The sequence below is a fragment of the Leptinotarsa decemlineata genome, unplaced genomic scaffold, assembly GCF_025532065.1.
Source record: "Leptinotarsa decemlineata unplaced genomic scaffold, Ldec_3_MD MMD2_tig00000505_RagTag_RagTag, whole genome shotgun sequence".
Taxonomy (NCBI): Eukaryota; Metazoa; Arthropoda; class Insecta; order Coleoptera; family Chrysomelidae; genus Leptinotarsa; species Leptinotarsa decemlineata.
Window position 1 is genome coordinate 17,565,912 of NW_027412549.1, and position 19,238 is coordinate 17,585,149.

A 19,238-nucleotide genomic window follows, 5' to 3' on the forward strand; every position below is an offset into this window, starting at 1 on the left:
GTATTCCATCGAATATTGTAGCAAAAGTTATTATTGAATCATGTTTCAATTAAAGTACCTCACTTTACATTTTCTTGTTGAAATCACTCAAAAATCTCAGTCATAAATTTTGTTAAAAGTCTCGACATATACGTTGAAAACGAAAAATGCCTTATGACTTATGTCATGCGAAACATTTTATGACCAATCTCGATTAACACATGCAAAATGTATCACATGCACTTTCCAAAGAACATTAAAAAGCAGCCTTACCTTGTCGGAGATACAGATCCTAACTGAAGACACTTCCAATTGAATACATCAACAAAACAAAGTGCATCCTCACAAATATCATATCACATCCGGATTAGTTGAAGGAAAACATAGGAAATTTCATTACGGACGTATTAGCATAAACATTTCACCGTAAACGCAACGTTTTCTCGCATGCACATATGCCTGTGCGACCGGTTCTCGACAGACGACTACGAAACGTAACCTTCAACAAGACCAGCTAACAATCGAGAATCGACACAACCGTCTCAGCGTCGAACGGCCAACTGGGACTAGGATCAAACCAGCTGACTGTTTACACAAGTCTTTTGGTTCGGTGTAGTGGCTAGAGGCCATTCATTCTATCGGTTGCCAGTGGTTTGTTTTTAGTCTAGTCAAATTCGAGTCATGTAGAAGATGCCAGATTGACAAGTCCTGTCACTTCTTGATGATTGGCCAAAATTATTGGGATTCATGACTTCAATGGTGATCCACAGGGGTCTCTGAAACATCTTATTATCTTCAAGAATTGAAAAATATCTTACAAAGTTTGCCGGTTTTAGCACTACCGGCGCCCTGGGCGGGATTTCTATGCCGCCTCCTTACTGAAAGTCGATGCGTTCAGTAATTTCATTTTTGAAAATATTTGAGATATTGTTGATTGCAAATATATTTTTTACACGCTTTAGATCAGCTTCACCTGTTTGTATGTATGTATGTTTGTATGTTTGTATCTATGTTTGTTTGCTTATAACTCTCAAGCTCGGGATCTGTATCGACAGAATTATCGACAATATTGTTTGATCTATTCGCGGGCAGATGGCGCTGTACGTAACTATCGACATTATTGCTTGATCTATTCGCGGGCAGATGGCGCTGTACGTAACATTCTTTATAGGTTGTTCAAAAGAAAATAAAAATGGATTTTGAGAATTATAAGTGTAAGCGATTGATTTGAAAAAAAAAGTCCATTTATATTTTTTATAAAACTTCAAATCAAAACATCAATACTAAATTGTTTTTTGAAATCATTACTGCAAATTTTCTCTTTAGTTCGAAACAAATTTCACAACTGTCCGCTCTCCGTTGTAGACTTACTATACTACCTAGATCTCGTTATTACAATAGAATTTAAGACCTCAACTTTATTATGTTGTTTGAGAGGAATTTTACATTCGTGCGCCGTCTGTTAAAGATTTATAATACTAGTGACTAGAACTAAAAAAAAAATTGACAATAAATCGGACTAAAAAGTGAAAAATAAATATAGTTAAAAAGAACTAAAAAACACACTTTTATAGCATATGAAACTAAAGAGGAAAAAATAAATATAGTTTTAAAAAAACTAAAAAATAAACGCTTTTAAAGAACATCGAACTAAAAAGTTAAATATATTTTTTTTAATAATCTTAAAACAATAACGAACGAAAAATACCAGCATTATTGTGAAAAAATAGTGGGCGCTTTGTGCCATATTTTTTGTATATAAAGCGCCCTACGGTTTTTTCACAATAATATTAGTATTTTTCGTTCGTTATTGTTTTAAGCTTATTAAAAAAAATAATTTTCAACTTTTCAGTTCGATGTTCTTTCAAAGCGTGTTTTTTATTTTTTCAAAACTATATTTATATCAGATTAAGCTTAGAAAAACTACTCTCCCCACTAGCAAATGTTACTGATATAGTTTATGGTATCCGTAATACTTACCATATATTTGGATACAGTTCTTATAAGTTACGACCTTTGATGGAATTTGAATTAAAAACAGGAGTAACCACGAGTAAATCAAGTAATGCTAAAGACCTCTTAGAGTTTTCTATCATGTCAGTTGAACAGAATGCAGATGAATGCTCTAAATTGTTCAAATTCAATGGAGAAAGCTCCAAATGATATGTGTTGGACACAACGCATGTCTGACAACACGAAATCAGTATATATTACTGATATGCTATTGGCAAAACTGTATATCCGTTCTTTCAGTTGAACTTATGATTGTATAACGTATGCGTCGTTGAATAAACTTTATGTGCTAAGTTAAGAAAAAACTAAATTACAAACTGACAAATTGGCCCAGACATACTTGAATATGTCTATTAGCGTAGTTGTATGCAAAATTCTGATATATCGAGTAGTTTGGGATATAATTTGTTTGTAGATGACTAACGTCACTTGTTTTGTTTCTATTCACCTGTTGTTTCTGTTGACCCGCTGTTTCTGTTCACCCGCTGTATCTTTTCACCTGCTGTTTCTGTTCCTTCCTCTTTTATTAACCTTATGTTTCAATCAATTCGTGTCATAATGAACATGAAAGTTGAATAGGTACAATTTTTTCTTTGGATTTCACTTGCAGACTAACGATGCCACCCGACCCAACATCAAAATTTTATAAGAAACCAAACAGGGAGACAATTGAACGGGCAATGAATGACATAAGACAAGGAATGTCATATAGGAAGGCCAGCACAGTACATGAAATAAACTTTTTCTTCAAAAACTGTTGATGAATGCTTGCAACACAATATTTCCTTTATATTTCTGCCATCAAACTAAACGCATATGACTCGTAGTTGTGAATCTTTTGAAATCATTTTGTATTTTGATACAACTAAACAACGAAAAAGACGAAAAAAAGTTCGAGTGGCAGCTGGCAAAAGCGTATCTGGGGCAGATTTTCCATATGAAGGAGGAACTGAAATTGAAGATGATGCATGATTCATGCTTGCCAAATGATACAAGAAGACGATGATGAAGACGATGAAGATAATGAAGTTCTTGAAATGCATGAAGATGAGGAATCGAATCAGACACAGATGAAGAGATGAACATGTCGTTAACACAAATTGCTGGTGCTCAATCAAAATATAGATATGAATAATCAATTCCTAGGATATTCTAGGAAGAGTTTTCAAACAAATTTTTTTCTGTTTCAAAGGAGTCCATTCAAATATTAGATTGGCTGCTGGTTGCTTTTCCAACCAGTTATGGGAAAATAAATGTTGCTATATTCGTAATGAAAGCTTATATTATATTGTTATTTTCGTAATGAACGTTTTGGTGTAATATTTTCTTTATTTTTCAAAAATTTTCTCATACTTGAAGATAAAATTTTATTGTTTCTATTCGCCTTTTACATGGTTTACTAATAAACTGAATACTGAAACAAGTGCTGTTTCCATTCACCCCGCTTGGAGGGTGAATAGAAAAACGCGACATTTCGAATTAAAAAAAAAACATTTTTTGATATTTCGTTATAAGGCCTTCTCTTATATCAGCAATGACAATTTTTTCCTTTTAGATAAAGTGAGTACTAACTCAGCTATATAGTCTGAAAAGTCGAGAACTGTTTCTATTGACCCCATTTTACAGTGTTTTTAGATTCACAGATATGGGTTATGTATCTTGATATACATTCAAAAGGATCTTCACCTACACTGAGTGAAGCTCAGGATAGGGTTAGTAGATGGCTAGTTGAAGAAATAGTTGATTAATCATAGGTTTAGGAATGCCTACTGTGACGAAGAGAAATCCCGTGAAATAATGTACAATTTTCTTTCAGCACGAAGACATATGATTTAGTAATATTCCTCTCGAATATACCTCGGTCTTCTTGATGCCAAAGTTTCTATTATTTGATGCTCTAGCAGTTTCTTATTCTGGGCTTTTTCACTTACGGAACACTCACTGCATAGAGAATGTCTCTGAATTCAGTAAGCCTGGACAAATGCAACATGCTTGGAGGTTCTATCAATCAAATCGATATTGATGTGCCAGCTTTGAACCAATTTCACATCATTGTATTCTTCCCGACATTTGTTTTTTATGTCTCTTCTCTTGAATCCAGTGTTTTGATTGTGGAACGTATCATCTTCTTGCATTCGAAACTTTAAAATCCACAATTCCACCACTAACTCAAGCGTATAGTTCAATTGCAATGACAGCCATAGAAAAAGCGAATCTACTAGCTGAACAATTTGCAACCCACTCCACAGTCGATACTTTGGAAAAGGCACTACCCACTAGAATCCACAATGCTGAAAATTACATTTCGACAACGTCAGAAAAGTTCAGAAATGAGAGAGACTACAGCAGTATCTGTATCTGTATCTGTAGAGTAGGGAGGGTGAGTGTAAGCCCACGCACTTAGGCCACATGTGACCCATTGTACATCATCCCGAGGAGTTGTCCTCCTAGGTCATCGTCCATCCTGTCCTTTCCAGGAAGGTGGACAGGTCGCTGGGAGACATCTCCTTTATAGCGGCAGGTGTAGGCCAAAACTCGCCGAACACACACTCTCTTATTGACGATAACTCCGGGCTCTCGCACAGGACATGCCTGACAGTCTCATCTTCCTGTTCACACATCCTGCATAGAGGTGTGTCCACTAGCCCCATATTATGTAGGTGTTTCCTTAGCTGACAGTGGCCAGTCAGAAATCCTAATTTAAGGCGTAGATTTCCTGGTCATCGCCAGATATTTCTTCGGCGCCAGCTTCCCGGGGTCGCCCAAGGTGATCCTGGCAAGATTACATCCTTTGATTCCATCCCATCTCTTTAAGGATTGAGCATGGGTGTAACATTTGACTAGTTCCGCAATTGTCGAAGTCATCAGGTCGTGGGTGCCACTGGGTTCTAAAATTCTTAGTCCAGCCGCTTTGCCGCTTTCTTGGTTAAAGAGTCGGCAATGCAATTACCTTTACTCCTGTCGTGCCCTTTAACCCACCTCAGGATAATGTCATTATCTACCGAGGCTTTGGCTAAATCTTAGTGTCACTCTAGTACTATCCCTGAGGTAACACGCTGTCTGTTCAAGGCTAATAGTGCTTGTCTGCTATTAGTGCAGATTGTTATGTTTTTGCCAGAAATTACTTTCTTGGTTATTTCTTTTGTGGCGATTGAGATACCAGCCAGTTCTGTTTGGACCACGCTGGTATTTCTTCCCATTCCCCACTTAATCCTCAGGCTTATTGATCTGGAGTACATTCCACATCCTGAGCCTTCTTTGGTTTTTGAGCCGTCTGTATAAATCCGTATTGCATTTGTAGCATCTGACTCTATGTTCTGCTTAATTTGTATTTTGTTGGGTTTATTAAACACACACCTGGGTTTAATTGCATCACTTTTTGCCTGCAGCAGAGGTTACGCAGTAAGCGCTTCCCGCCATAGGCCCAACCTCAATTGACCCATTCCTACTTCGAGGTTTACACAAGCCGTGCGCAATCGTACCATGGCCATTAACGCAACCTCCTTAACGTACAGATCCAGAGGGGTCAGACCCGTGATTAATTCCATTGCCGCGGTTGGTGTTGTTCGCATGGCTCCTTTGATGTTTGAACAAGCCAGTCGCTGTATTTGATGTAAATTTTGGATGGCCGTTGCTTGTAGAACTTTCGGTCTCCATGCAATGGCTCCATACGTTAACATAGGTCTTATTATTGCAGGGTAGATCCAGGCGACCACACGGGGTGAAAGACCCCATGCGCGTCCCACTGTCCTCCGACACTGCTCATAAGCCACGTATGCTCTTTTTGCTCTACTTTGTAGATGAGAGTTCCATGTTAGCCTCTCGTCGAGGATAGTACCAAGATATTTCACCTCTTCAGAGAAGTTTAGTTTGCTTTTGAATATTTCGGGCGGTTTTAAGCCCGTTAAACTTCTTTTCCTGGTGAAAAGGACCATCTCAGTCTTCTTGGGATTGATCGACAATGAATGTTCCTTACACCACGTTTCTATCAATTTGTGTTTACAGTGTGTTTACAAATTTGCCGGTCTGCAAGATAACTATGTCATCTGCGTATGCAATTGTGTAGAATCCATTTTTGTTAAGGTGATTAATTAGGGTATCCAGTAGATATATATATATATATATATATATATATATATATATATATATATATATATATATATATACCGGGTGTCCCACATTTTATGTGACAGGCAATATCTGGTTTGTTGAAGGAGATACACAAAAATGTTTCATACAAAAGTTTTAGGAGTTCATGAGAGCTATATTTTGATATAATTTTTAAATATACAGGGTGTTTGGTGTAGGTGCTACAGACCAAAATTCCATTTTTTAAAATAGAACGCCCTGTATATCATTACATATTCGGATGCTACGTTAAATTCTGATATCATTTCATGTTTGGTTTTTGAAATTCGGTTACGGCGTTGTTCAGTTATTGCTTAAAATGTAAAGTCTTGAGAACGACTATTATTTTGAAAAATATCTCATACAATTATTCTCTCTGCATCAGATCACATGAAAATTAGCCAAAATTTTGGGTGTTCGAAGTAATGGTTTCAATTTTGAGTTGTGGAATTCAGTCAGGAATCATTTTGAATATGAAACAATTGCGAAATTGAAAGAGGTGTATTCGAAACCAAATCTTTAATTAATAACAATGTAAATAATATAACTTGATAAATCATTTTATAAGAATGGTTGGTACCTAAAAATAAGTCATAAAAATTGTTCAAAGTGATGCCCATTAGATATTATACAGGCTTCGAAACGTCGAATCACTTCTCTCGTACAAGTCGCTCTTATAATATCAGGCGTAATATCACTGCACGCTAGTCGAATTTTCATTTTCAGATCATCCACATTCAAAGGGGGAGTAGTGAAAACAATATCTTTTAAATAACCCCATAGGAAAAAATCAAGCGGTGATAAATCTGGGGAACGAGCCGGCCACCGAATTGGACCCTTATTACCAATCCATCTATTTGGGTACGTTCTATTCAGATATTCAGTAACAACCTGTGAATTGTGAGGAGGAGCACCATCTTGTTGCCACCAAATTCCTTGTCATTCTGCTATGGGAATATCTTCCATCAACTGGATCAAATCATTTTCTAGAAAATGTAAATATCGCAATCCATTGAGATTTTCATTGAAAAAGTAAGGTCATATGATGCGGCCATTGAACAATCCACACCATACATTAATACCCCAAGTAGTTTGAAAATTACTTTCGCGGACCCAGTGGGGATTTTCTTGAGACCAATAGTGACTGTTATGTCGATTCACAACTCCATTATTGTGGAATCGCGATTCATCGCTCCACAAAATTTGACTGAATATGTTAGGACTTTCATGTAATATTACCCGAATACAAGCAATGAATTCAAGTCGTCGTTCAAAGTCCGTGGGTTTCAAACCTTGTACCAACTGAATTTTAAATGGGTGGTATTTATTTTCTTTCAGAAATCTCTGTACATTAGATTTACTCACACCGACTTCTTCTGCAAGAGTATGGATAGAAACATGTGGATGAATAATAATATAAGCCAACACATTGATCTCTAAATCTTCAGTTCTAACAGATCTCGTATGATGACGATGCTTTATAGTAGAAGGAAATGACCCAGTTCGCAATTTTTTACAACTCTCGAAAAAGTCATTCGTGACGGAATGGGTCTGTCTGGAAAACGTTCTTGGTATAGACGTTGTGCTTGACGGCAGTTTTTCTGACATTCCCCAAAAATTAATAACATATCAATGCAATCACTTGGACTAAACGCGAAAGGCATACTGGAGTTTTCGCACAAAGAACACAGTTACTGTTTTGCAAAGAATCACTAAATCGAACTGACAAGTAGATACAATTCAACAACATTTGTTACTATGGCATCAACAAGCATAAGCTACTTGATGAATTTGTGCAATATAAAGCAATTCACCCTCAAGTTAGTCACATTCTCAAGAATTTCAATATTATATTCAACTGATATCGATATCGTATCGTAGAGGTGAGAATAATGTTTTGTATTCAGTAGTAGTCTAATTCAATTTAATGAAAGATATAGACTGGATTCGTGTACGAATAAATAAGTTTTTTTGAAACTTTATATTTAAGGAAAAGTGCAATGACTCAACAACGCCGTAACCGAATGTCGAAAACCAAACATGAAATGATATCAGAATTTAACGTAGCATCTGAATATGTAATGATATACAGGGCGTTCTATTTTAAAAAATGGAATTTTGGTCTGTAGCACCTACACCAAACACCCTGTATATTTAAAAATTATATCAAAATATAGCTCTCATGAACTCCTAAAACTTTTGTATGAAACATTTTTGTGTATCTTCTTCAACAAACCAGATATTGCCTGTCACATAAAATGTGGGACACCCGGTATATATATTTATATATACATATATATACATACATATATATATATATATATATATATATATATATATATATATATATATATAACAGAATAATTAGTGACTGGATTAACTATAAATCGATTTAATTCGTGAGGTTGCAGTCAATAGCTGGGGAATATATATATATATATATATATATATATATATATATATATATATATATATATATATATATATATATATATTTTAGGGTAATTTATTCAAATTATTTACTCTCAACGAATTGAATAAATGAATTTATACGACGAAAATACAATATTTATTCTTGAAAAATATCATTCATATCATCATAAATAAAAAGTAAGTAGAAAGTAGTGCAAAAATGCGCGAGAATGACCGGAGTCAATAGATCGACAATTTTTAAAATTCTCAAGGAACTCAAGGAAAACAACAACTTTTTCGAGCCGAAAGTATCCACTGGTAGAAAGTTATCGATGAAGAAGTCAAGAATTCTATTAGGAGGACATTACATTCTTTTAACATAAAAAACGAAATACCTACATTAAATGAAGTTTTGTCAGTTATTCGTGAAGACAGTTTTTTCCTGATATAAGAACTCGATTATAAAATATATTACATGAGCTGAATTTCCCTTTTGGAAAGCAAGATAGAAAGAGCATGTTAATAGAAAAATCAGGATTGCAGAATGGAGAAGGAACTATTCAAGAGAAATAAAGAAAGCCAGAGCACTAGGTGAATCTATTTTTCATTTGGATGAAACATGGGTCAATGAGGGTCGTACCGTCTCGAAGGTTTGACAAGATCAGAACATCAAAAGTGGAAGACAAGCCTTTATGGATGGTTGGTTTTAATTATCTTCTCATCATACAGAATTATCAATGGAAAATTTATATGGATGGATGGATGGATAATAAATAAATTGGATGAATTGTATTTTGAATATGTAGGTGTAGCTGTACAATAGTAAAAATAGACTGTATTCTTCGTGCAAATAAAGTGTGTGACATTTTCGGTTCTGTCAGGTAGAACAGGGCAGTTAATCATGTGACCTACATCGTTAGCGTTTTCAGATATCTGGTAAAGGAGACATGTATATTTCGCAAATTGAAAAAAAAATCTGTTTTTCAAAAATCTGTTTTTCCGTTAATCAGCTGTCGCCCCCATACGAACGACAACTCTCAGAAGTTGAGAAACATGTGCGAGCTAAGGACTAACGAGGTCTTACCTTTTAACGTGTGATTCCTAACACGGTATTGAATGATATAAATTCTTAACTGTACATTTTTTGGATTGAAACCAAACAAATAAACATCACTGAATTTTCGTTAAAAAATTAGTCATCCATAGGATATCAAAATCTTGGTAAATATTTATGATTTCTTGTTTTTCTCATCAATTTGATGTCAAAGTTAGAGTGAACTGATCATATCTAATGACTTATCCAAATAATATTAGATAAGAGAAATGCATGCACCATTCACTTGTGACTTCTTCCGTTCCCTTCCTTTCGTTTAAATGCATTTTTGTATTTTATCGCTTTTCAAGACTATTTTTCTAAGTGCTTCTGATGATAGTTCAGGTAGACAAATAATGTAGACATGAGTCACTTAACAATAAAAAAGTAGGGTTGTCTGTATTTCAGAGTGGGTTTGTGATATGAAAGTCACATTAGATGCAAAAGAAACTGAAGAAAATAACTTGAGCTTACTTCAACAAATTATGCATGAATCTATTGAATTATATCATATATCAGGTTGTTTAAAACGTTTCGTCCATTTTTATGACTCTACTTTAAACGGTATTATCTCAATGAATACATGCTTATTCAATTAATTCGAAACGATCAATTCCGTCAGTATAAAAATTATGTGCTCGGGATTTGATGAAGTCGACGAAGGTCGTTTTTGCTTGGTCCAAACTGTGCGAGGGTTCTACCAGTGAGAAAGTTATTCAAGTGCTTGGAAAGAAGGTAGTCGCTTGGCGAGAGGTCTGGGGAGTATGGTGGGTGAGACGATTTGTGAAACGTACGGACGGGCGTTGTCGTGGAGCAGGACCTCTTTTGTTGACCAATGCCGGATGCTGCTGCTGACGCAATTTTTGGTACATTTCGTCAATTTTCTCACAATAGGACTCTGCTGTGATGGTTTGTCCCAGTTTTAGAAAGTTATAGTGAATTACACCAGCCGCTGACCACCACAGAGTAACTATGGTACATTTTTGGTGGTGGATTTCAAGTCACAGTCAAGTCACAGCCACAGTCAAGTCTCCTGTTGTCGTAGACTGTCGGAGATGATCCTCTCATCATCACACAGGACGATCCGATCCAAAAAAGAATAGTTTTGGTTGCGCAAAAGCAAAGTAGAAGAGACGAAACGTGTCAATTTCTGTCGAACGTTCAAATCGTGTGGCACCGACTTTCCAAACTTTTTGACCTTTTCAATACGTTTTAAAACACAAAAAATCGCATGGGAGCTGACATTCAGTTCTTCCGCTATCCCATGCATCGTTTATGATGGGTCAGTCTCCACCAGGGTCCTCTACTCCTCGTCCTGGATTACTGTAGGTCGACCACTTCGGGGCTCATTTCACGTCCTTAGAATGGCAAAATTTTTGTTAATTTTTCAGCAAATTTAAGTACTTATTTTATTTAAAAACTTTACCGGAATTTGAAACAGAGTTAGGTACTTATTCAACTTCAGTAAAAATAAATTAAGCATACATATGTCATGGAAAAACAGCTAAGAGCGACAAATATCTGAAAAAATAAGAGAGAAATTTTTGTATTGATTAGTCAAAAACAAAAAAAAAAAACAAATCTATATTCATAAAGATATAAAAAAACTGAAGCTTACTTGTTAATCTTTCAAGTTTCAGAACATTTTTTTTTTTATCGATGGTAGGATGTCATATAATCTTTCTTTATTTTCCCGTCTTCACCAGTTTTCTTTTTTTTTATTTTATTTTTTATTTTAATTTTTCTCTTTGTGTATTTGTCTATTGACGATTTTCACTTAATTTGCTAAATTTGTATTCAACGCGAAATTCGGCTGTGTTTCCTATTCTGATTGAATATATGGAGCGCTCCTCGTATCAATATATTTAGCCGGTCGCTGACACAGCAGCAGAACAACGGGGATTCGATATAATAGACATGCTACAGAAAGCTTCTCTGGTGATTCCACAACCTACTAAATGAATTACGAAAGTTGCTGGTCAGCTAGTGTTGTGAGATCCAACGGGTTCTTACGATCATCCTCCTGGAACCAGAAGTCTCTCTACAAGCCGCTACTAGAGCCGACATACACTCAGGCGAGAACCACAGCCACGTAATCTCTCTCGCTCTTTTTTGTGTCCCGAATAAAACTCTATTGGGAACTTCCTCAAATCATACAATCCAATATTATACGACAGTCAGCTTATCTAATGAAGTTACACCCCTTCTAGTTAAATTTCTTTATTCATTCCAGTCTGCAAGCATCTTCATTACGCCATTCCATTATTTCGTTACTCAACGTTGATTCTGGATAAATATTGAAAGTCATCCACGATTCCTTTCTTTTTCTTCCACGACACTGATTAATTATTTTCAATCTTTGAGTCGGTGATCATCTTTTACCATTTGTCATTTCATTTTCCGAATCATCATTGGGTGGTTTTTATAACCTCTTTTGTCTTTTAGGTTCGCCCGGTTTTGCGATCTTATGGATAGACTTCCTAGCAGCCCGGTTTCTTGCGTAATAGAAATACCTATGAATTTCTACGTTGCGTTGTTTTATTCAATTTATATCGGCTTTCTTGCCTTCTTTTCAAATCAGGGTTGTTTGTTTTCTCCACATTCACGTCAAAGAATCACAATTCATTTTGGGAATCTTTCTTCAATGGATTAACCCTTGGTTAACAAAAATGTTTGTACAGTTGGATAAGTTTTCTATAGTGTGTTAACAATAAGATAATGTTCTTTCTTTGTCTGAAGCATACAGATGATGTTTCCTTATAACATGACATTACTTTTTTTCTATCGATGCGTTGTGATCTTGTTAAATGTATAAGTTTTTCTCTTTTAGAACGTTTCTATCTTTTCCTTTATTGGTGTCACTGAATATTCGTACTTATCGACCTCTATCACTCATTTATTTAAATATTGTACTGGAAAATCTGTAACGTAGTTGCAAAGTTGCTGTAAAGTAGTGGAACTCTATTGGGATAGTCGAAGTAACCGGTATTGTGCATAATTATAGTTGTCGGCCATCTCGAAGGCCAAAAAAAATAATACAGAGAAATAAAGCCGCTGCCAACTAGTCCACGTGGACTGTAGACTTGGCAGTTCGTATTGGATGATTTTTACTAACCGAGTTTTATGATTGGCTGAAGAGTTATAAAATTGAATTTGAAGTCATGTTACGATGACGAATAGAATGCAAAGATGGTTATAAAAGTGGTGTTTTCAATGTTCAGTTCAGGAACTAATCGTGATTTGAGTGTTGAAATTCGATATTGGTGCAGTTATAATTACTTGAAATTTTTATTATCTGTTTAAAATGTGGCGTCCTTGGACAACTACTAATAGTAATAACAAGTGTGATAACAACGCAGACTTTTTCCTGTTTAGTGATTCCAATAGTGATGGTGAACTATGCGAAAAAGAGATACCAGTGAATAAGATTCGGATGCATTTTAATATTGAAACACAGAGAGTATGTTTCAATGTATATAAGATTCTACATCTCAATTTTGGTTTCGACAGAAACAAACTATTACAAGCAACATCAGATTTGACCGAAATTCCTTTCTCAACTGTACGTAAAATAGTCAAAAACAAAGCTTATGATTGCAAGACGCGATGTGATATGGGATTACCAAAACCTTTAGATCAGTGGTCGCCAACCTGTCGATCGCGAGCTACCGGTAGCTCGCGGAGGCAATTCTGGAAGCTCTCACAACGATTTAAATTAAAAAAATACAAACTGCAAAAATCAGAGAAGCTTCCGAAAATTCCACAAAAAATCTAATTGTCATAATATTAAACATAAACAGCGGCAACGTTGCGGTGAGCGATCTGCCGCTGACGCCATCAAGCTAGAATCGGCTAGAACCGACCAGCCGGACCAGCGCGTTAGTGTTCGAGAACGATCTGGATTGCTTTGAACGGGATAAATACGCACGGCGCGGCGACATTGCGCTTAGTTTAAAACTGAACGCGTAACCAAGGTCCAGCGGTTGGGTTAGTAGAGAACAACAAAAATAATATTATGGCAAGCAGTTCTAAGAAGGTAAAGACATACCACTTTCATTCGGAATGGGAAGAACAATACTTTTTTACAGAAGTTAAAGATAAAAATGTGTGTTGGTTATGTAATACTTTGGTCTCCGTTGCTAAACAAGGAAATATTGAAAGACATCATAGAACTGTAGATTCTAATTTTGAAAAATCATTCCTACTGCATTCTGCCGCCAGAAAGGAGAAACTGAAACAGTTAAAAAAGCAGTTAATTGGACAACAATCAATATTTTTAAGAACAGTCGACAAAAATAAGGCTACAACTGAAGCATCGTACCGTGTGTCCCAGATAATTGCACAAAAAAAGAAACCTTATGAAGACGGGGAAATGATAAAACAGGCCGTTTTTAAAAGCTGCTGATTCGTTATTTGCCAACTTTTGAAATAAAGACGAGATAGTTTCAGCTATAAAATATATGCAACTTTCTGCTAATACAGTGATGAGACGTATAGAAGTAATGAGCAATTATATTTTTTCACAGTTAAGAACTGACTTAGGTAACTGTGTTTATTTTTCACTTCAACTGGATGAATCAACGGATATCGTTGACACTGCCCAGATGGACGTGTTCGTCAGGATGGTTTTTAGTGATTTTACGATTAAAGAAGCTCTTTTGAAGATCATTCCACTGAAAGGACACACTACTGAACATGAGTTGTTTTCTCATTTAAAAAATATTATTTCCTTTCAACGTTATGAAACTGCTGGTAAAAATTGTGAACAAGATTAGAGCTCAAGTGTTACAAAGAAGATTATTCAGAACCTTGGCCGATGAAGTTGACTGTCAATACGGGGACCTTCTCCTTCACTCTGAAGTCCGATGGTTAAGTAGAGGACGGGTGCTGAAACGTTTTAATGATGTCCTATCTGGCATAGTTCAATTTTTCAAACAACGCGATGAACCGACTCCGGAACTAGAAAATTCAATCTGGCTCAGAGATTTTGGTTTTCTCGTGGACATTACAGAGAAATTAAACGAACTTAATTGGCAGCTTCAGGGGAGAGACAAAGAACAGAATTAAAAAATTAATTTCAATTGAAAAATTGAAAAAGGCTATATGGAGATTGGACATATTAATGGTGGAAATGAATTCATTATTGATTTAAATGACGACAATGATAGTGAAACAGAGAATATGGAAGAGGAATTATCAGAAGCTTTCGAAGAAAGTTAGTGAATTTACTGAACATAGTATATAGTTATTGTGATTCGTATATAATCAGAAATGATAATTGAATAACGAAATTAGTCAGCTCCCTAACTATATTATTGAAGAAGAGCTGTTGGAAGGTAGGTTGCACTATACCGTTTACTTGAACTATAACTACTCGAAACATACCAACTCGTAAATGATAATAAATGCCTAATGACTGTCAAAAATAATCCAATTCATTTTATCACAATCATAACTGATGGTTTGTTTTTCAAAGTTCTTGGAAGATCGATGTAGTTCTGAGAAATTTTGATTGTGAGATTCTGTACAATTTTTATTGGTTTGCGAAGAATAAAAACTCAAAGTCGTCTCCACAATTTATTATCACGACTTTGAGTTTTTATTCTTCGCAAATCTACTGTATTCCACTTAGAGATATAATGAACTTCTACCACAGGTTTTATTGGGAATTTTGAATTTGAACTGTGGAAATTTCAGGATTGTAACAATATCTTTCACAACGATAACAAATCAATACTTACTCTGAACATGAATTTAGTGTATCAAGATGGCGTAATGAAAATAATTTCGAAGCCATTTTGAGATTTTTTTCTTACAAATCGCAGCAAAACTATTCCGCGACCTAAAACATTTCTTTCAGTGTAGATGTATTTATTTTATACGTATTCAACTTTTGGTGGAACTATATTAATATTGTTACGGTTCCTATAAATATTCGGACTAATTCAACTGTACTATATTAACCTTATATTAAACGTAGTTCTTGACCGCTGAAGTGAAGAATGAAATGAAAACTGATTATGCGAGGAATATCATCCTCGATTAGAACAGATGGGTTTTTTATTCACAGGATTTCTTCAGAAATATTTTATCGGATCTGATCGTCATAAAAATGATTTGCGGGTGAATCCACGAATCATGTAATTAATATAGGAAATGACCGATTCAATAATTGCCGTTATACAGGGTGTATCTTGAATGATGTCAATAAATTCAGGTGGTGATTACTTGTCATATTTTATGAAAAAAAGTTATTTTGAACGTGCGTCCTAACTTGCTTCGTTTCCGAGTAACGGGGTGTCAAATCTTGTTTTCCTCATCGAGTTTTGTAGTCACTGTGTAAGGTTATCCTACAACTATTTTGTTTAGAAATATTGTATTTTGTATCACAAATTTTTATTACAAAATTAACTTTTCATAACTCTTTTGAGTTTTTATGTTAATTCTTTCATTTTCATTATTACTTATTTTCGTATTTTATCATCGCACAGAACATCTTATCTACAGCCGATTGAGCTCGGAGTTCTTCAAGGGTCTGTGCTGGGGCCTCTTCTGTTCATAATTTATATCAACGATCTCTTCTATGAATTATTACCTTACACATCTGTCATTTATGCAGATGACTCATCGATCCTCTGCTCTGACAACAACTGTTAGAATCTGCTCGCAGCCATGGAACTTGCAGAAAGACAAGCTGAATCGTGGTTCAATTCAAATCTACTGAAACTTAATAAAATAAGGAAAAGACACAAAAAATAATTTTTTCGACTAATAATAATATTTTTGTGGGCAAAACTGTCAATTTACTGGAAATCACTCTTGACGATGCTATGAACTGGTCACCTCATATAGAGGTATTAAACCAGAAGCTCCCGAAATATTTATTTTTACTTCGACAATTGAGAAACTTTGTTAACTTAGAGACTCTTATTTCAGCTTATTATGCATTTTTTTATTCTCACGTCAGCTATGGAACTCTACTCTGGGGTAACTCCTCCTATCTCAGAAAAGTTTTTACGCTTCAAAAGCGCGCAATTAGAATTATTTTGAAGGTAGGTTTCCGTGATTCATGCAGGCCATTTTTTAGAAGACTAGGCATTATGACGGTACCATCAATCTTTATATATCAGACACTTTTGGAAATACATAAGAACATAGATAAATTCTCGACCAACTCCCAATTTCATAGGTATAACACTCGTGGAGCTGATCTTTTGAGACATTACCGGTTCAATTTACAAAAATCCTCTAAGAACTCACTCGATGTCAATCTATATAATATTCTGCCATCTAGTATCATAAGTTCACCTTTGCCAAGTTTCAAAAAGCGCGTCAAGGACTATCTAATTAAACAACGTTTTTATAGTACGGAGGAATATATTGCCACAACATCAGTGCTTGAAGAATGTTTATAATATACTATGTTTATTATTTTATGTTTACTTTCTTTGTGAAATTGTATGTACATTTTATTCAATTACTTTTTTGTATATTTTATTTGATGATGTTTTTTCTTTATAATTTACTGTTACTGTTTTATGTTCAGTTATGATGTTCATCTACATGCTGTACCACCGACTTGCTACTAATGTACCTTTATATACCGTATTGAAATGAATATCTATCTATCATTGAAATGCTCTCTTTTCTCGAAACGAGAGTTCATTGCCGAAAAATAGATGAATATTCAGAACGAAACGATTTGGGATGTTTCGAGTAGGTACTCATTGTTAACACTCCTATGGATTACCCATATGTTTTAAAAGCGAATCTGTCTTGGAAATGAGTTTGCGTTATCGCATGTTGGTTATCTTCCGCCCAGATGTGGTTGTTATGGAAGTTCATGATACCATTTCTTGAAAAATTAGCCTCATCTGTGAAGACGATTTTCGATAAAGTTAGCGGATGTTGTTCGACTTTTCTTTGAAGCCAATGAGCAAATTCGATACATGGTTGGAAATCACGTAGCGTAAGTGCCTGGACACGCTGAATATGATAAGGATATAATTGCTGTTCCTTTAAACTTCTATAAACTATCATATGACTCACATTTGAAGTTTGACTTATTTTTTCTTGTACTTGTCTCTGGTTGTTCACTAATTTCTTCGAGAACCGCTTCCTCCAATTCTATAGTTCTTGTAGTCCGTGACCGTCCTGCAGAATTTGTTTCAAAGTTTTCAGATTCGGAAAGTTGCCGGAAAGGATTCGCAAACGTCGCTGCAGAAGGAGTCACGCGTTGGGGATACCTTTCCTGATAGATGCGTCTGGCCTCGCTTGAATTTCCGTCAGCCAAGCCGTATGCAAAAACCATATCAGCCATTTCAGCATTCGTTAATTCGGGCATGGTACCAAAAAATCACTTTATAATCTCCAAACTGTGAATTTGTCAATTAATAGTTAAAAATGTAACAGCGAACTTCTATTTTTATAAACAAACTTTCATAGCCTCCTCGATTTGATTAACCTAATTTGCAAGCGTAGAGTGACAAAAATGATTGAAATCAAATTTGGCTATGAAGTAATATGCTTCGATATAGAAAATTGTAAATATCTCGAAAACGATCACCACCAGCGTTGTTGAGGAGGTATCTTTTTTACTTGAAACAGGTGTAGGAATTAGGTTTTTTTCATGAGAAGTACCAAAAGTTTACTGTCAAAAAAGTTAGGGCAATTTGTAATAAATAATGACAGCGTACGCAGCGCCCTCTAGATGTTACATGAAAATCAATACGAAATTATGATTTCTCACGTCTAAAAACACAGGGTACCGAATTTCGTGCAAATAACTTATTTTTTGCAAGAGTTATTTTCAAAAAGCGAACAAAAAAATTCAGTTTCAACACTCCGTATCTCCGAAACGAAGCATTTTTGGACACAAGTTCATATAAACTTTTTTTCTTAAAACTGTCTCAGGAATACGTTACTTGAATATTTTAACGTACTTATGTTACACCCTGTATTTCCTTCTGATCAGGAATTATGTTTCTTCGCTAAGACTGAATCATCGATAATTACACAATCTCGTATTGTATTTGACGTTTCTCGAGGAATATTACAGTTTTTTTTCTATCATTTTGTCAATTTCAAAATATGAGGAATATACAGGGGAATAATGAGACATACATTCTTCAATGACGTAAATGAAGTTTGAATTATTATGAAGCTAAAGTAGAAATAGAAAATAGGCATATGTTTCAAAAAAGAGAGATCTCTAGATACTCCTCTTGTTTATATAACTTCTATAGATAATTCATTTTGGTAATTCGGTATTACTACTGGATGAACTATTTTTGGTAAAATCTTCTTCAACCTTGCCCAACTCAACGACCTTGCTATAAATGAAATCACCCGCATATGTATTGAGGAGATACATAATAAAAGCTGTGGTAAGAAGCGGGTGAAACCTTCTTGTATGAAGACATCCGACCTTGTAAATATAGAATAATTTTCAAATCATGGAATTGAAAACCTTCAGTTCAATATTATAATACTCTTCTTTCACAATAGATTACCATAAGATGAAAAAACGATCTGATGATACCTAATGAATGAACTCAGGTAGTAGTAGTCAAATAAAACCGCCTTTCTTGGCAATTGTGAAGGTAGAAAACAT

At 35.1% G+C, this 19,238-nt stretch overlaps 1 protein-coding gene across 1 annotated transcript in view; it reads right to left on the bottom strand.

Moving 5' to 3' along the window:
- The window catches only part of LOC111509072 (uncharacterized), a 160,585-nt gene extending 160,031 nt beyond the window's left edge, over positions 1-554 (bottom strand). The window contains exon 1 of the mRNA XM_074174097.1: positions 253-554. The gene's annotated coding sequence lies outside the window, so the exon portion shown is untranslated. The remainder of the gene's footprint in view (positions 1-252) is intronic.
- Between the last annotated feature and the right edge of the window lie 18,684 nt (positions 555-19,238).